This window comes from Peromyscus californicus, unplaced genomic scaffold (assembly GCF_007827085.1).
Source record: "Peromyscus californicus insignis strain IS unplaced genomic scaffold, ASM782708v3 Scaffold_23__1_contigs__length_62951481, whole genome shotgun sequence".
Lineage (NCBI taxonomy): Eukaryota > Metazoa > Chordata > Mammalia > Rodentia > Cricetidae > Peromyscus > Peromyscus californicus.
Window position 1 is genome coordinate 38,327,011 of NW_026294534.1, and position 16,398 is coordinate 38,343,408.

Sequence of the window (16,398 nt, forward strand, 5' to 3'; positions counted from 1 at the left end):
GCAGAAGTTCGGTTCCCACCGACGTTGACCAGTTCATGACATGTCACTGTACTTCCACCTCCAGGGGATCCAACACTCTGGGCATCCATACCCACCTGCACTCACATGCACCTAACCCCACACACAGTTGCAAGCATAGACACATAAAGAAAAAGTAAAATAAGTCTTCAAAGCAAATCAGTAAGTTTTTTTAAATGCAGACTATCTTTCATGTCACATCTCACACACAAGAACATGGGTAAAGGCATGTGCATCTAAGTTCGGAGCTTCATGATACAGGAAGCAAAAACTGACAGAACTGCTGAGAGACTTGGGGAATCCGTAGCTGTACTTGGAGTTTTTACACTCCAATTTCAGCCATCAGGAGAAGTACAAGACAGGCAGGAAGATTCCAGGAAGGATTTCAGAGAATTGGAATGGTATCATCAATCAACTGGGTCTAGATGACAAGTCTGGAACACTGTACCCAGTGACAAAATATGTAATCTTTTCAAATAAGTAGAAAGAGTAGGAAACATTTGTCAAGGCAGACTAATCCTGTATCATTACCTAAGCCTTCATAGCTCAAAGGAACACACAAAGCATGTTCCTGGGCCATAACAGAATTAAGCTAAAAAAGAAATATAGGCTGTGTATTCTAAATGCTTGAGATCAAAAGTGTTTCAAATTTCATTTTTTTTCAATTTGGAGTGTTTGCTTTTGCATAATGAAATCTTTTTGGTATAGGGCCCAAGTCTATACATGGTATCACTCATGTTACATTTATATATAAACACAGCCTGAAACCAGTGTTATATAGTATATTAATAATGTTATGTGTTAAATAGTTTTATGGTGTAGAATTTTTCATTTGTGGCTTTGTGTCAGTGTTCAAAAAATTCAAAAATTGGAGACATTTGGGATCTCAGGTGTTTTGATTACAAAGACTTAACCTTCAATAGAAAGATAGATGGGAAATCCCCAGATGGCTAGAAATTAAACATTGCACTAACCTCTCCGTGATAACCATGTCAGGGAGATGCTATTATCCTCCTCATTTTACAAGTCAGAAAGTGAGACAGGGAGAAAGTAAAGAAGTTCAGGCAACCAAGAGCTTAGTCATGAGCTGACCTCAGAGACTTGCTCCGGCCTGAACTCTACTACACACTGTGAAGCTTGAATCATCCAGACCCACGCGTCTCAGTTACATTTTCTATTGTTGTGATAAAACACCATGGCCAAGCCAGCTTACAAAAGAAAGCATTTAATTCTGGAGCCACAGTTCCAGAGGGGTTAGAATCCATGGCCATCATGGCGGAGATTATGGCAGCTTGCAGGCATGCGTGGCGGTAGAGGAGTTGCTGAAGATTCACATCTTGATCCACAACCACAAGACAGAACCAGAGATCATTGAGAATCCCGTGGAATCCTTCTGAAACCTCAAAGTCCAGTCCCAGGGACACACCTCCTCCAAACAAGACCACACCTCCTAATCCTTCCCAAACAGTTGCACCAACTAAAGACCAAATAATCAAACACATGAGCCTATGAGGGCCCTTCTCATTCCATCCACCACACCATGTTTCCACTGATTTAGGTCTCTGAGCTTCGTTTTGGATAATTTAGAACTTTTGCTATTATGTAATTCTAGGTTGACAGATTTTTTTTTTCCTTTTGTATGCACTTCAGAGATTTTTTTCCCCTGTTATTTTCCATCATTGTTCACCTGTATCTAAGGCACCCTTTTTCTTGGTTGTTTTATTTTTTGTTTTGGCACTTTGCCAGTGCTGTGCCTAATAGTATTTTTCTTTGACTTTATCCTGGTTGAGACTTTTTAAGCTTCTTTAAGTGATTCAGTTGAAATAGGTTGGGGGTTTTTATTTCAAATTTGGAAATTTGGAGGTCATAACCCTCTTCGAATTTGCATCCTCTCTCTCTCTCTCTCTCTCTCTCTCTCTCTCTCTCTCTCTCTCTCTCACACACACACACACACACACACACACACACACACACACACACACACACACACACTGTCTTCTGTCTTTCTGAGATTCTCACTGCACATCAACCTGTCAGACATTGGCACAGTCACAGAGATATTTTGTTGTTGTTATTTGACAGAGGGTTGCATGGAGCCCAGTCTGGCCTTGAACTCACCACATAGCTGATGATGATGACCTTAAACTCTTGGTCTTCCAGCCTCTACTTCCCAAGTACCAGGATTACAGAAATTCGCTACCACACCCAACCAAGCTCTGTTCATTTTTTTTAATCTTTTTTTCTCTGTCTGTGCTTCAGTCTGATTTCTCTCCATTTGTCTTTAGTTTCACGTGTCTTTCTCCGCTCAAACCACCTTACCTATTTTTAATTTTCTGATAGCTATCAATCCCATGGTATCTATTTTTAAGCTCTCATGGAAGAACTGAAATTGAGTTTCTGAACATTTCCATGCCCTTTTTAGCTGAAAATTTTTTACAGAGACCCAGGTAGATAGATACACAAATCAAACATTTACTGATAATAAATCATACAAAAATTCATTTTAATGCAATTCTCATATATGTAAAACTTTACCACTTGTTCATCAATTATTTATAGCCAGGCATGGTTTTGCACACCTTTAATCTCAGCACTGAGGAGACAGAGGCATATGGATCTCTATGAGTTTGAGGCTAGCCTGGTCTACATGGTGAGTTCCAGGACAGCCAGAGCTACATTATAGAGAGATTCTGTCTCAAAAAAAAAAGAAAAGAAAAAAGAAAAAGGTTATTTATATTTAAAATATTTATTTTATTTGTGTGAGATTTATTTGTGTGTGTGTGTGTGTGTATGTGTGTGTGTGTGTGTGTGTGTGTGTATACATGTATGTGTATGCAGGTGCCCATGGAAGCCAGAAGGGGCCACTGGAGTTACAAATGGTTCTGAGTCCCTTGATGTAGGTACTGGGAGCTTTGACTTTTCTATGACATTCCATCAGTCATTGGCTTGAGCGCTACTAGAGTCGGAGCCAGGGACTGACAGGGACTAATTCTTCCCTGTTCGTCGTCTGTGGTACTAACTTTCTTGGAAAAAGCGTGGAGTCAAAGACCTCATGCAGTTTGAATCCCTGTGGGGCACACAACAACGAAGAGGCAGGACATGGGTGGAGTGCTCTCGTCAGGCGACACTCATTCACGCTGAGAATAAGTATGAATTAGGATACACACCTATGATACAATGCCAGGTTCACATAAATATTAGCCTTTAGTATAGATGAATCCCAGATCTGGAGTCATCCAACTTGGGTTTACTTAGAACCCCTTCTGGTGATCTTGGGGCCCTGAAAAATTTACTGAATTTTCCTGAGCCTCAGTTCCCTCATTTATGACAGGTGTAAGACTGACAAGAATATAAACAAGATCGTGCTGGGCACAAGCCAGGCAGAAATCGACTTTGCATCCCTTCTTCTGGCTTTAAGCCAAAGCAGTAAATTATGGAATTTCAAACATCAGTGAACCGGGAGGAATCTCTGTGGCCATCAGAGGAAAGGGAAAGACAACTTTCTGGCATCACAGCCTGGAAGGACGCTCTTTGCCCTGCTCCCTGGCTGAGTGCTCAGAAAAGTAAGGTGTGATTGGCAGGAAAGGGGACATGAGAGAGACAGGTCATTTCTGTGCAAAGATAACTAACCAATTCAGCCAAGCATCTGTATATATAATTTATAAAATGCTGAGTGTCTAAATATTGCCTTCAAAGCTGGCCAGTGGTGGCTTTAATCACAGAACTCAGGGGGCAGCAGCAGATGGATCCCTGTGAGTTCGAGGCCAGTCAGGTCTACAGAGCAAGTTCCAAGACAGCCCGGACTGTACAGAGAAACCCTGTCTTGAAAAACAAACAAACAAACCAACAAACAGCAAAAAAAAGAAAAAATATAAACATTGCCTTCAATTTTAACAACTTATTAGTTCAAAGGAAGCAAATTATGTTTTAATTCAGATCTTTAGATCTGAACGAGAAAACAATTCAGAATTTAGCATTTAGCTTTGTCCTTTATCAACTACAAATAGGGAAAGGTTTTTTGTTTTTTTGTTTGTTTGTTTTGTTTTTTTGAGACAGGGTTTCTCTGTGTAGTCCTGACTGTCCTGGAACTCCCTCTGTAGACCAGGCTGTCATTGAACTCAGATCTCTGCCTGCCTCTGCTTGTCAAGTAACATTTGATTCTTGTTGACCTCTGTTTCCTGTTCTACTTCATAAGTGGATCAAGTGAAAGCCACACCAGATACAAATTGTTATTACAGCCCCTGTGGTTGCCTGCACAAGATCCGCCCAAGATCAAGCCATCCCACATCCCAGAGCAGAGAGAAAGATGATCTCTAGACTCCACCCCTTACTGAGGAGCTGTTGGCCATGGATAGTTGCTGGGAGAGGGAGAAACGTTCTTTATTTTGAGGATGTGGCCACTAGTAGATTCTCCAGACTCCAGTAGACGGCCCCACATCCATATACAAATGGTTAGCACTAACTGGACTTATTGGGTTATCAAAAATATGACGTTGAAGGGAGAACATGTTGAAGGGACTATGTGGGAGGAGGGGGCATTGAAGGAGAACTGAGGGCAGATATAATCAATTTCATTGTATACTCATGTGAAACTCTCAAGATCAAGGGGCAATGTTAAATACGAAAATGCTAATATTTCTGGGAACTTTCGATCCTGGCAAGGCTGTTAGAAAACTTTGCAAATATCTCCAGAAATTAAGATTGCAATGTTTACATAATTCTCAATGTTTTCCATTCAAGTAAGAGACAGAGTTTTCTCAGGGACCCCAGGAAAATCACAATTGTCCAAAACTTGTCCAGAATCTTTGTGGGCTAACAGTTGGGTGAAGAACCCTGGGGAAAGAGGAGAGGGGGGAGGAGAGGGAGGGGAGGAGGAGGGCAAGAAGAAGAGGAGAAGGAAGAGGAAGGGGGTGGAATTCTTTACTGCAGAGAGCCATCAAGGTTTCTGTTATTAGCCTCATGTTTCAGGTGAGAAAACAGGAACCCACAGTGTTTAAGGTCAAACAACAGACACATAGAAAAGTCAGGGTTCGCTCATGGGACTGGTCACGAACGGCACTAGTCTCCCGAAGTGCTGATGTTGCCTCCACAGTCAACATGACTACTCCCTATTTTAGCAGTATTCACTCCAGCTGCCTAGCATCGCTCCGCACGGAGGCCCTCCTGACAGTTCTTATTGCAGTGAGTATTTATAGTGGTGCCTCATCAGCTCCCCTCCCATGCTTATTGTTCTCAGAACATCACCCGGGAGATTATTATTAGTGCCACTGAGTGTGAAGAGGAGGCTCAGTCCTCATGTGTGCTCAGAAAATCTACCAAAGACCAAGGCGTTGTTAAAGCATGCTGGGGGATGTCAGAAAATTCTAGCTGTTTCTAGAATACACTTGGGACTCCTACCCTATGTGTTTGTATTCCTTTTATATTATTCATATTATATTTATTCCCACGTAAGTGGTCTATACACAAATCTACAGACGGTCTGCTGTGGACCCAAGTGTTTTGAAATAATCCATCTTGCTGTTTTGTGGAAAGACAGTGGGAACCAAACACACATCGGCTGGAGGAGCAGTTCATCAGTAGAGGGCTTGCTTAGCATGGGTGTGCCCTTCAACTCCGTGAAACAAAACACAAAGAATAACAACCAATCAGCAAACAGATAATAGTAAGTAAGCAGCTTTTTTTTTTTTTTTTTTTTTTTAGATTTATTTATTATGTATTCAGTGTTCTGTCTGCATGTACGTCTGCAGGCCAGAAGAGGGCACCGGTTGTGAGCCACCATGTGGTTGCTGGGAATTGAACTCAGGACCTCTGGAAGAGCAGCCATTGCTCTTAACCTCTGAGCCACCTCTCCAGCCTATAAAGCAGCTTTTGGGCCAGGTGGTGGTGGCGCATGCCTTTAATCGCAGCACTCAGGGGGCAGAGGCAGGCGGATCTCTGTGAGTTCGAGGCCAGCCTGGTCTACAAAGCAAGCTCCAGGACAGGCACCAAAACACCACAGAGAAACCCTGTCTCAAAAAAACAAAAACAAAAAACCAAAAAACAACAACAACAAAAAAGCAGCTTTTGGAAAGAATAAAAGCCAGAAGTAAACTTTCTAATATGCCCAAGGTTTTCATCATTTAGTAATTATTTGCATTTTTCCAAATTTTCTACTATAGCTACGCATGGCTTTTAGAAATAACATAAGAAAATAAATGATCAAGGTCAAAATCTTTTACAAGGGGGCTGGAGGGATGGTTCAGTGGTTAGGAGTACTGGCTGCTCTTACAGAGGACCCAGGGGTTCAATTTCCAGCACCTACATGGTGGCTCATGGCCTCCTATAATCTAACGCCCTCTTCTGACCTCCATGGGAACCTGGCACACACAATGGAGACATGCAGGCAAAACATTCATACAATAAAAATGAATAAGAATATTTGGAGGGGGAGCTGGGGAGATTGCTCACTGGTTAAAGACTGCTCAGTATTGCTTTTCCACAGGACCCAAGTTCAGTTCCGAGCACTCACATGGTGGCCCATAACCAAACATCTGGCTTCCACGGGTCCAATATCGCACCTGATACACACACACAGAGATGTGCAAGCAAAATGCTAATACACATTTTAAAAAGAGAGAGACTTACAAGCTTTGAAATTGAGAAAAGAATCCAAGGTGTTCTGGTATTATCCTTTCCTACGCTAGGTCTGAAAACCCAGAACCAAAGTCAAAGCAAGTACATTAAGGCTTTGTTGAGACAGTAATCCCAGGCAGTACAGGCAGGCAGGGCGGGAAGAAGGGCAAATATTTGCACATATCTAGGCTTTTCAAAACACAGCTAATTCCTTGTCTTTCTCTTTTTTCTCTTCTTTCTTTTCTTTCTTTCTTTCTTTTTTTTTTTTTTTTTGGTTTTTCCGTTTTTTTGTTTTTTTTTTTTTTTTTTTGAGACAGGGTTTCTCTGTGTAGCTTTGGAGCCTGTCCTGGAACTCACTCTGTAGCCCAGGCTGGCCTCAAACTCTCAGAGATCCGCCTGCCTCTGACTCCCGAGTGCTGGGGTTAAAGGCGTGCGCCTCCACCCAGCTCTCTCTCTCTCTTTTTCTCTCTCTCTCTCTTTCTCTCTCTCTTTTTCTCTCTCTTTCTCTCTCTCTTTCTCTCTTTCTCTCTCTCTTTCTCTCTCTCTCTTTCTCTCTCTCTCTTTCTTTCTCCCTTCCTTCCTTCCTTTCTCTTCTTTTTGAGATTTTCATATAATTGCACCATTTCCCTCTTCCCTTTCCTCCCTCCACCCCAACATACCCCTCCTTGTTTTCAAACTCATCACCTCTGTTTTCATTGTTACATATTTAAGTATTCGTATATGTGCACGTGTATGTGTGTGTGTACGTGTGTGTGTGTGTGTGTGTGTGTGTGTGTGTGTGTGTGTGTATTTCTGTTCAGTCCGTATAATGTTACTTGCATGGATATGTTTTCATGGCTGACCATTTGGTACTAGGTAACCAACTGGTATGCTGTTCCCTGGGAAGACTATTTCTGCAGCCCTCGGCAGTCCTCACTTGCCTGTAGTTCCTTGTGTAGGGTTGAGGCCTCCTGAGCTTTCGGCAACCATGCTGGTGAGACTTCATGGGTGTAGCTTCTGACATTTCCAGGAGACACAATCCCACTGAAAACTCCCTGTTCCTCTGGGACTTCTAATCTTTTTGCCCTCTCTTTGGCAACGGTTCCTGAGCCTTAAATGCAAGAAAATGTGTTGTACATGCATAAGCTAGGACTGGGCTCCACAACTCGGAGTTGGGATGGTTGTGGTTTTCTGTAGTGGTCTCCGTCTGTTGCAAAGAGAAGTTTCCTTGATGAGGGTGAAGACTACACTTATCTGTGGGTAAATAGACAAATATTTAGGGATTGAGCTGGTTTAGCAAAGTGGCAGTTGTAGATTCTTCTCCAAAATCCATGACTTCTCTAGCCCTGTAGTTGGCCAGGTTTCCAGTGCCAGGCACAGCTTCCCCCTCATTGAGCAGTTTTTAGCCCAATTGGATCGCTATCAGCTAATGTCAGGGTACGCAGGTCACCACTGCACTGAGGGTTATCCAGCCATGCTGGGTGTAGTTGGGGTTCCTAAGCATCATAGATGGGTAGGACAGTTGTTACTTCCTTCCTTTGGAAGCTTACGTGGTACCTTCTAGTACCATGAAACTCAGTCCTCAGGGAGGAGGCTTTCAGATCAGTCCCACCTCAGTGGCCCTTGGGCCCTGTGTCTAAAGTACACGGTGTCTTCAACAAGGACTTACCTTCCATCTTTAAAGGGCAACCAAGAACAGCAAGAAAATTTAGTCTGTAAGTCTGAGGAGTCTCCTGGACATCCCTGACAACCAAAAGAGGGCCCCTCTGCCTGGTGTTGGAGTTTTTGGTAGATAGACTTGACTCTTGGAGGAAGCATTTTTTATCAGTTAAGATGGAAACTTTTCTATATGCGGTATTTATACACTAACTTACATGTATTGGAGGTATTTTAGGTAGATAGTAGTATGATTCCTTATGACTTTTTTCAGATGTCCTTACTATTATCTTATCCTCCTCTTCCCCTTTTCTGGATTATCTCCTCCCCCCTCCCTAACTAGAGTGCCCCCCCTTCTTAAAAGTCTAAGTGGAGAAGGAAGAGAGAATTTACCCTGTGCCATCAGTTGCTAATGGAGCTGGACTCACGGGTCTTGGATTCTTTTATTTATTTATTTGGATTTATTTATTGTATTATTTTATGCACATGGGTGTTTTGTATGCATGCGTGTATGTGCACCACAGGAATGCCTGGTGCCCTCAAAGATCAGAAGAGGACATCAGATTTCCTGGGGCTGGGATTACAGATGGTTGTTAGCCATCATACCAGTGCTAGGAATCGAACCCCAGTCCTTTGCAAGAGCAACAAGTGCTCTTAACTGCCAAGCCAATTCTGCAGCCCAACCGGTGGGTCCCAGATTCTTTATTTGCTTTCTCCGTGGGGTTCTTCAGCTAGCCATTAGGAAGCCTGATTCCAAGACAGTACTGGCAGTCCCCCTGCCCACCTTCAAGCTTGGCTTCAGGAGCCTGGTCAGTAAGCATGGACCCTAGAAGATTTCCAGGAGTCCTCTGACTGCTGTAACAGAGATATATCAGTCAGGAGACCAGTGCCGTATGAGGTGCCCAGGAATATCTGCCATGCCAAGAGCTCTATGACAAGCCAATGCAGTGTGAGCAGGGAGAAAGTGCTGGCATTACTGAGCCCAACACGTTCCCTTCCAGCTGAAACCGTGCCATCTCCTGGGACATGTGGGCTGTTTAGGAGTCAGGGACAGGGCAGCTCTCAGGTGGGTGTCCACAGTGCGTGGACTGGGTGTGTGCTGTCAAGAACAGTCCTTCTCAATGGCTTTCGAGGAGGGAAGGGTACATGTGGGAATCCCAGGGCTCTAGGTACCTCTGACATCCCAGCTGTGGGCCTTGTTTTCACTGAGAAAGTTTAAGTTCGCTCTGTGGTTTGTGGGAGAGAAAGTGAGGACACAAAACCTTGCGGGTTGCTTTCACTGAGACATAGAAATTATAACCTGGACTCGATGATGTACGGGGGTGTGGCTCAGACGCGCTGGAGCCAACTTTTGTCCATCGAGGACCTCCATCAATCCCAAGAGTCAAAGTGATGTGGTGAGTGAGTGTGTGAGTGTGTGTGTGTGTGTGTGAGTGAGTGTGTGTGTATGTGTGTGTGTATGAGTGAGTGTGTGTGTAGTGTGTGTGTGTGTGTGTGTGTGTGTGTGTGTGTGTGTGTAGCTGGCCACTCAGGTGACTGTTTCTCATATCAACATAGGAGACAGGCTCCAAAGGCATGAACTACAGACAATGGAGTAGTTCTGGGGATTCCAGCAAAGGGCGAGTGTCTTGGTTAGGTTTTTATTTCTGTGAAGAGACACCATGACCACAGCAACTCTTTTAAAGGAAAACTCAGGTTGGCTTACAGTTCAGAGGTTTAGTCCATTATCTTCACGGCTGGTGGCAGTCAGGCAGGCAGCAGACATGATGCTGGAGGAGTTGAGAGTTCTACATCTTGATCCACAGGTAGGAAAAGGAGACCGTGTATCACACTGGGCACAGCTTGAGCGTAGGAGACCTCAAAGCCCGCCTCCACAGTGACACACTTCCTCCAGCAAGACCACACCTCCTACAGTGCCACTCCCTATGGGCCAAGCATTCAAACATGTGCCTCTATGGAGGCCATGGCTATTCAAACCAGCACAGGGAGCCAAGGAGAGAGAGGGTGAGTTTCATTGGTCAGGGCCACTAGCCCCTCTTGCCCTGTGCTTCAGGCCTTGGGCATGTGACTCAGTTCCCAATGTGGTTGATGAAAATGCTGAAGAAGCTGCTAAGAAACAGGACATCACCGGCACTACATTTGGTCCTTTTTAAAGATCCTCCCAGGTCCCTCCCTTTTATTCCAGAAGGTATGGCAGTCTCCTCCGGTGGGCAGGACCCAGAAACAGCTCGCTGACAGGGGGACTTGTTAGGAAGGAAGTAGGATTAGTCTGCCTGTGGAGTCTGAATTACACAGGATACGTCTGTCTGCTCGAGAAGTCTCCTGCGCATGTTTTGACAGAAATCACTGGCACCTTTAAGGCACATCATGTAGGTCACAGTCTCAGATTTACACATGGCTGGCAACAAAATGAAGGAGCATATTTGAATCACTTGTGCTTGGCTTCCTGCTCTCAACAGCCTCAATATGGCTGGGAGGATGGTGCAGTGGACAAAGCGCTGGCCTTGTGAGCACAAGGACTCACATCAAAATGCCAAGTGTAGTCAGGTGTGGAGGCTCACGCCTCAGAGGCAGGTGGATCTCTGTGAGTTTGAGGCCAGTCTGGTCTACATAGAGTTTTCCAGGTCAGCCAGGATTATATAGACCCTGTCTTAAAACAAGATCAAAAGCATGCCCTTTCTTTTTTTAAGTATGCTTTCCTTGACACTTTGAGTTTCCCCAACATTTTGGGCTGCCTTCCTCTTTCACTGAATGTGGTTGCTTGTCTGCTATGGGTCCAACCTCCATGCCAGCTTCAGCGGCATGGCTTTTTCCTCCTCTCTCCCATTCTCCCCTGGTTTGGTTTTCCTTTTAAATCTAATAAAATTGTCTTTGAACTTCCATTTGAGTCCATTCTTAAACTCTTTTATTAAGAAGACTAAGAATTCCAAGAGGGGACCCTGATTTCCCTTTTCTCACCTGATGACCATGAAGGGGCCCCCAAATTCTAGTAACCACAGCACAGGGTATCACTGTGGAGCTCAGGGTGGAGGAGGTCTGGTTTGTCCATTAGCATCTCATAGCATCCAGGAGGGAGACAAAAAGGGATGGAGTCCAGCTCGACCCTTCAATGGCACTCCCAAATAAATCACACATGGAGGCTTATTCTTAATTATGAATGCCCGGCCTTAGCTTGCCTTGTTTCTTGCCAGTTTTCCTTAACTTATCCTGTCTACCTTGCCTTGGCTTTTCCCATTCTCTTCTGTAAATCTTACTCCGTGGCTTGCTGTGTAGCTGGGTGGCTGGCCCCTGGAGTCCTCCTCCTTCTCTGGCTCCCTCTTTCCTCTCCTGCTTCTCAGATTTTCCCTCTATCTATTGTCTCTGCCTGCCAGCCCCGTCTATCCTCTCTCCTGCCTTGCTGTTAGCCCGTCAGCTCTTTATGAGACCATTAGGTGTTTTAGACAGGCACAGCAACACAGCTTCACAGAGTTAAACAAACGTAACACACCTTAAGATAATATTCCCCAGCACCCAAGAATGCCTGACCTCTTAGGGTTCAAGCGTTTCGAGGGACTTTCTAAATTATAGCCACCTCTCAGGACAGCTCTGCAAAAGCCTTAAGACATTCTGCTCTATTGCTTCACAAACGCAAGTTTCTTGTGCCTGGAGTCGGGTGTGTGAAGGGCATGCTTAAGGAAGTTGCCATACCAACTTGGAAAGTGGAGGCACTACTGGGGACTTACGCACGGATGGATGGCTTTCCCCTGGGGCCCAGGACAGACCCTGGGGATGCCATTTCACCCTAACCACTCCAGGCTGTCCCCACTCTCACAGAATTCAGGCTTGGGCCATTACAGACTTGACTCGCAGCTGGAGATGAAGTGAACTCCTGTGGTACACAGCAGGTAACCCATTCACTCAGCCTGCTAGAGTTTCTGCAGCCGCCTCCCTACCCCCCAACATACAAGTGTAGAAGAAAACCTCCCCAGCCTGTCACAGCTGGGGTCCCGGTTTCAAACATAAAAGCTCATTGTCCTAAACTCACCCAGCTTGTCCGACCACTTTGGAAATTTCATTATGCACCATTGAACTTGGAACTGGTCACTCCACACCATCCCGGGTAGGGAGACACACTGTTTATTATTTGTGCATTGGAGCGTGACACAGTAAATCTCTGCAAAAAGGCCACTCTAGTTTAATTTTCAATGAATGAAATGGTCCTCACAACCTCCACACTTGGGCAAAGAGGACCGTAACTACAGTGCACACCAGAGGAGCCCAAGAATAAAACTGCAGATAGCAGTCTGTGTGTGGCTAGGATTGGTGTGTGGCACAAGTTCCATTCCTGAGTGATGAATGTAAAATGCCTTTTAAATATAACCTTCTCATGGTGCCAGATCCTGCACTCATTTCTCAAGGCTGTCCTTGGAACAGCACAGGTTAATATTGACTTTAGGTGTACAATTAATAAAGGTTTGTGTATGTAGCTATCTTGATTTTTACTCCCACGGCTGAAGATTCCTTGTAAACTTTACTTTTCAGAGAGGAGTGATCTAAAGAGAGTTAAGAGCTCACACCCCAAATGCCAGAAAACCACCACAACCAGTCCAGGATCCTTGTCTGCCAGCTAGTCATTTATGTTATTATTTCATGGAATAAAGTATTTCTTAGAGGAAGGAGCACATAAAACCAAAGCTGAATGCCACTCTTTCTTTTTTGAGACACTGTCTCACTATGTAGCTTTGGCTGGCCTGCAGCTCACAGTGTAGATCAGACTGGTCTCGAACTCACAGAGATCCCTCCCAAGCAGACCAATTAAAGGCATATACCCCCATGCCCAGCTTGAAGCTTGTCTCTCTCCTGAAAATGACCAAGAAAAAATGTCTCTCATAGAAAATGCATTTCAAGGTGAGTGAATATGCTTAGCAAACAGGAAGAAAAAAGGCTTCTATGTAGAATTCTAGTTGAGCTTGAGAAACATTTTTTGGGGAGGGGAGGGTCTCAAGTAGTTCAGGCTGGCCTTAGAGTGGCTATGTAGCCAAGGATGACCTTGAACTCTTGCCTACATTTCCCAAGTGCTCGGATGACAGGGATTGACTAACCACTTTAGACTCATAAACTCTTAACTCTCTCTCCCAGCGGACTGGAAATACTGGAGATCAAGAAACTAGCTCTACAAACGGATCTGGAGAAGTGGCCAAATCTACAATGCTGCATGTTCTACAAGTGACTCCATTTCTTCAACTGGGTGGATGCTGTGAGGGTCGCGGGGGTCTTGGACCAGTGGATCATCAAGCCAACAACAAGGAATACACAGGGCTAGCTTAAGTGGAGTGTCAAGCATAGCTAAGAATGACTGAGTTAAATATGATCTTGATTCACAAAAGCCAGCTATGAAAACAGTGCTTGGTCAATCAGGAAAAGCCGCACATGGATTGTGTATTAGACAATTTCAAGGAATCACTGATTTGTTAAAGACACTAACACATGGTTGATTATATTTAAGTATTTATAGGTGAAGTGATTTAACAAGGTGGTGGATGGTAAATGGCTACATACTAATGGCTGAAGCTGAATACACGTGCAGTATCTTGTGTATGTAGAGAAACTTACACTAAGAATTAAAAGAAAATGATGGCAATCTGAAGGGTTGAAATATTATACATGTAGTCTGTAGCCATCCAAGGGTCTCAAACAGCTCTCCCTTGAAAACATTGTCAGCTGTGGCTCACGACTGTAATCCCAGCACAGGCCGGGTGGAGGCAGGTCTGGGAGTTATGTAGCAAGTTCCAGGCCAGTCTAAAACTACATAGTGAGCGCTGATCTCAAAAACACAGCACACCATCAGCTATCTAATTAAAAAATAACCAGAAAACCAAAAGACCAAACCAGCTACGGTAGTGCCTATCCCTCCGAGCTTCAAGCATTCAGCATCCCACCGCAACAGTGGACTTCTTGGCTTTTTTTTTTTTTTTTTTTTTTTTTTTTGCTCCTGTTAGGGATGGTGTGTGGATTTGGTCCTTTCAAAGACCTTGAATTCTCAACCAAGATCAGATCGTTTTCAAAATACAAGCTCATTTATTACTTCAATTGGACAAATCACGACTCAAATCCAGAAGGCAGTCTTGCCCTTCAGCTGTGGGGTTGGAAGGTGGGGGGCAGCTGCCAGAGCTCTGGGTTTTAAGTGAGTTTCATCTTCCCTGCCCAGCTGCCTTATCAGGGAACACGAATCTCCAAATCTCTGGGGGAGGAAACACTGGCTTTACTCAACAGAGGACCAGCCTACCTTGGAAGTCCTTGCATGCCTTGGTCCTGCCAAGGGCGGATGCCAGCATTCCTTTTCATCACCTGGAATGTTCTCCTTGTTCTGTTTATTTTTACAAATCTTTCTGTGTGCTCCAAACCTCAGCTTGCCCACTATCATCTGCCCGTGGATGATGGAGATGCATTCTCGTATAAGAAAAACACGGAATAACTTTCTTATGAACACGAGGACTAAAACAACTCCCCTGTCACTCCTTGAAGAAGCCCTACCTCCCACCTGGCTCCTCACCCTCCCCTGGGCTTCCTTCCTGCCTTTTGTTTTTATTATGGAACATTTCAAACACATCCAAAGGGAGTCCGAATAGTTTAACGGGCCCCCACGTGCCCTCCTATTCTTTAGCACGCCATAGCATCTTCCAGGTTTTACCATCTCCTCCGAACTAAGGGTTTTTGTTTGTTTGTTTTTCCAACAAGGCCTCACCGAGTATCCCCAGGTGTCTGGAGTGCCCTATGTAGAACAGGCTGACCTTGAACTTGGGGTGATCCTCCTGCCTCTGCCTCTCAGGTTGCTGACAATAGAGGCACCCTATCTGATTTCTGGTTTTGCTTTTGGAAGTACTTTAAAGCAACAAGAGCTCTCCCACCAGCTTGCCCGTCTTGGGCAGCCTACCCAAGGCTGTCGGTCAGCTGTCACTTGTCATGCATGCTGAAACATTTTGGGTGAGGGTGTACTCTAAACGCAAGACACAGGCCTCATGGCCGCTTTGAGTTTTGCATTCTTCCAAAGATTAGACAAGAAAACTTAATTGCTCAAGGTATCGTTTGCATGGTCCAAAGACCCCGAAACACAGGCACACTTGGCAGTCTTGAGTTAATCTTTCCCGCTGGTAAAAAACGTGCTTCAGAAAGCAGAGAATGAAATCTTGTGCTAACTGGCTTTTGTACTTGGCTTAAGCAAACTGAATGGAAGGACGGTTGTTCACAAGTGTGATCTTTGAGAGGAAACTGAATATAACTAAGTTTTTTTTTTTTTTTGTCATTCAAAAAGTAGGATTTTGTCTTCATTTAGTGAACTTTATGGAGCTCTTTAAATGTCTGAGGGTGGAAGTTTGCTAAAAATGAGATGGCTACCAAGCACCAAAGAATGTGAGACTCACTCTAGAGAAATTTCCAAAAGAGTGACTGATCTTGAAGTAAACCGCTCCTCCAGAAGACGGTGACAATGAGGTGGAATTCGCTTTCTTATGGTCCTCCTGCCCTGGGTTGTGGTTTTCAGTCAGCAGTCACACATAATGACGAGAGGATTAGGCCCCATGGTGGGAGCCACCCACGCGCCGGGGAGAAACTGATAGGACAAAATGAAGCTCCATTTGTATTTGGCATCATGGGTTTGCTTGACAGTCTCCAGCCGTTAATGGGACAGATAACTGTTTCTTGAAAACGATAAGTCATTACGAGTTATTCATTAAATAACATAACCCATCCCTAAGTCGTTTATAAATTCAGAATAGGGCCGAAGGGTGCTTTTTCTGGTTCTGAGGTCAAGAGAGGGAGCTACAGAAAGGTATTTGCTGGGACCAGGTGCTGGCTAGGTATGTCAACTTGCGAGAAAGGAACCTCAAGTGAAAAAATGCCTCATAAGACGGGCTGTAGGCAAGCCTGTAGGGCATTTTCTTAATTAGTGACTGATGGGGGATGGTGCAGCCCATTGTGGGTGAGGCCACCCTGGGCTGGTGGTTCTAGGTGCTGTAAGAAAGCAGGCTGAGCAAGCCGTGGGGAACAAGCCAGAGAGCAACATCCCTCCAAGGCCTCTGCATCAGCTCCTGCCTCCGGGTAACCACCCAATTTGAGTTCCTGCCTTGGCATCCCTCAGTGGACTGGGTTTTAGGA

The 16,398-nt window shown here is 44.6% G+C and overlaps 1 long non-coding RNA gene across 1 annotated transcript; it reads left to right on the forward strand.

Annotated features, from left to right (window-relative positions):
* Positions 1–5,309: 5,309 nt before the first annotated feature.
* On the forward strand, positions 5,310–15,992 carry LOC128119098 (uncharacterized). The gene is made up of 2 exons (XR_008221446.1): positions 5,310–5,680; positions 13,384–15,992. It is a non-coding gene; the product is annotated as an uncharacterized LOC128119098 (long non-coding RNA).
* The last annotated feature ends 406 nt before the right edge of the window (positions 15,993–16,398 follow it).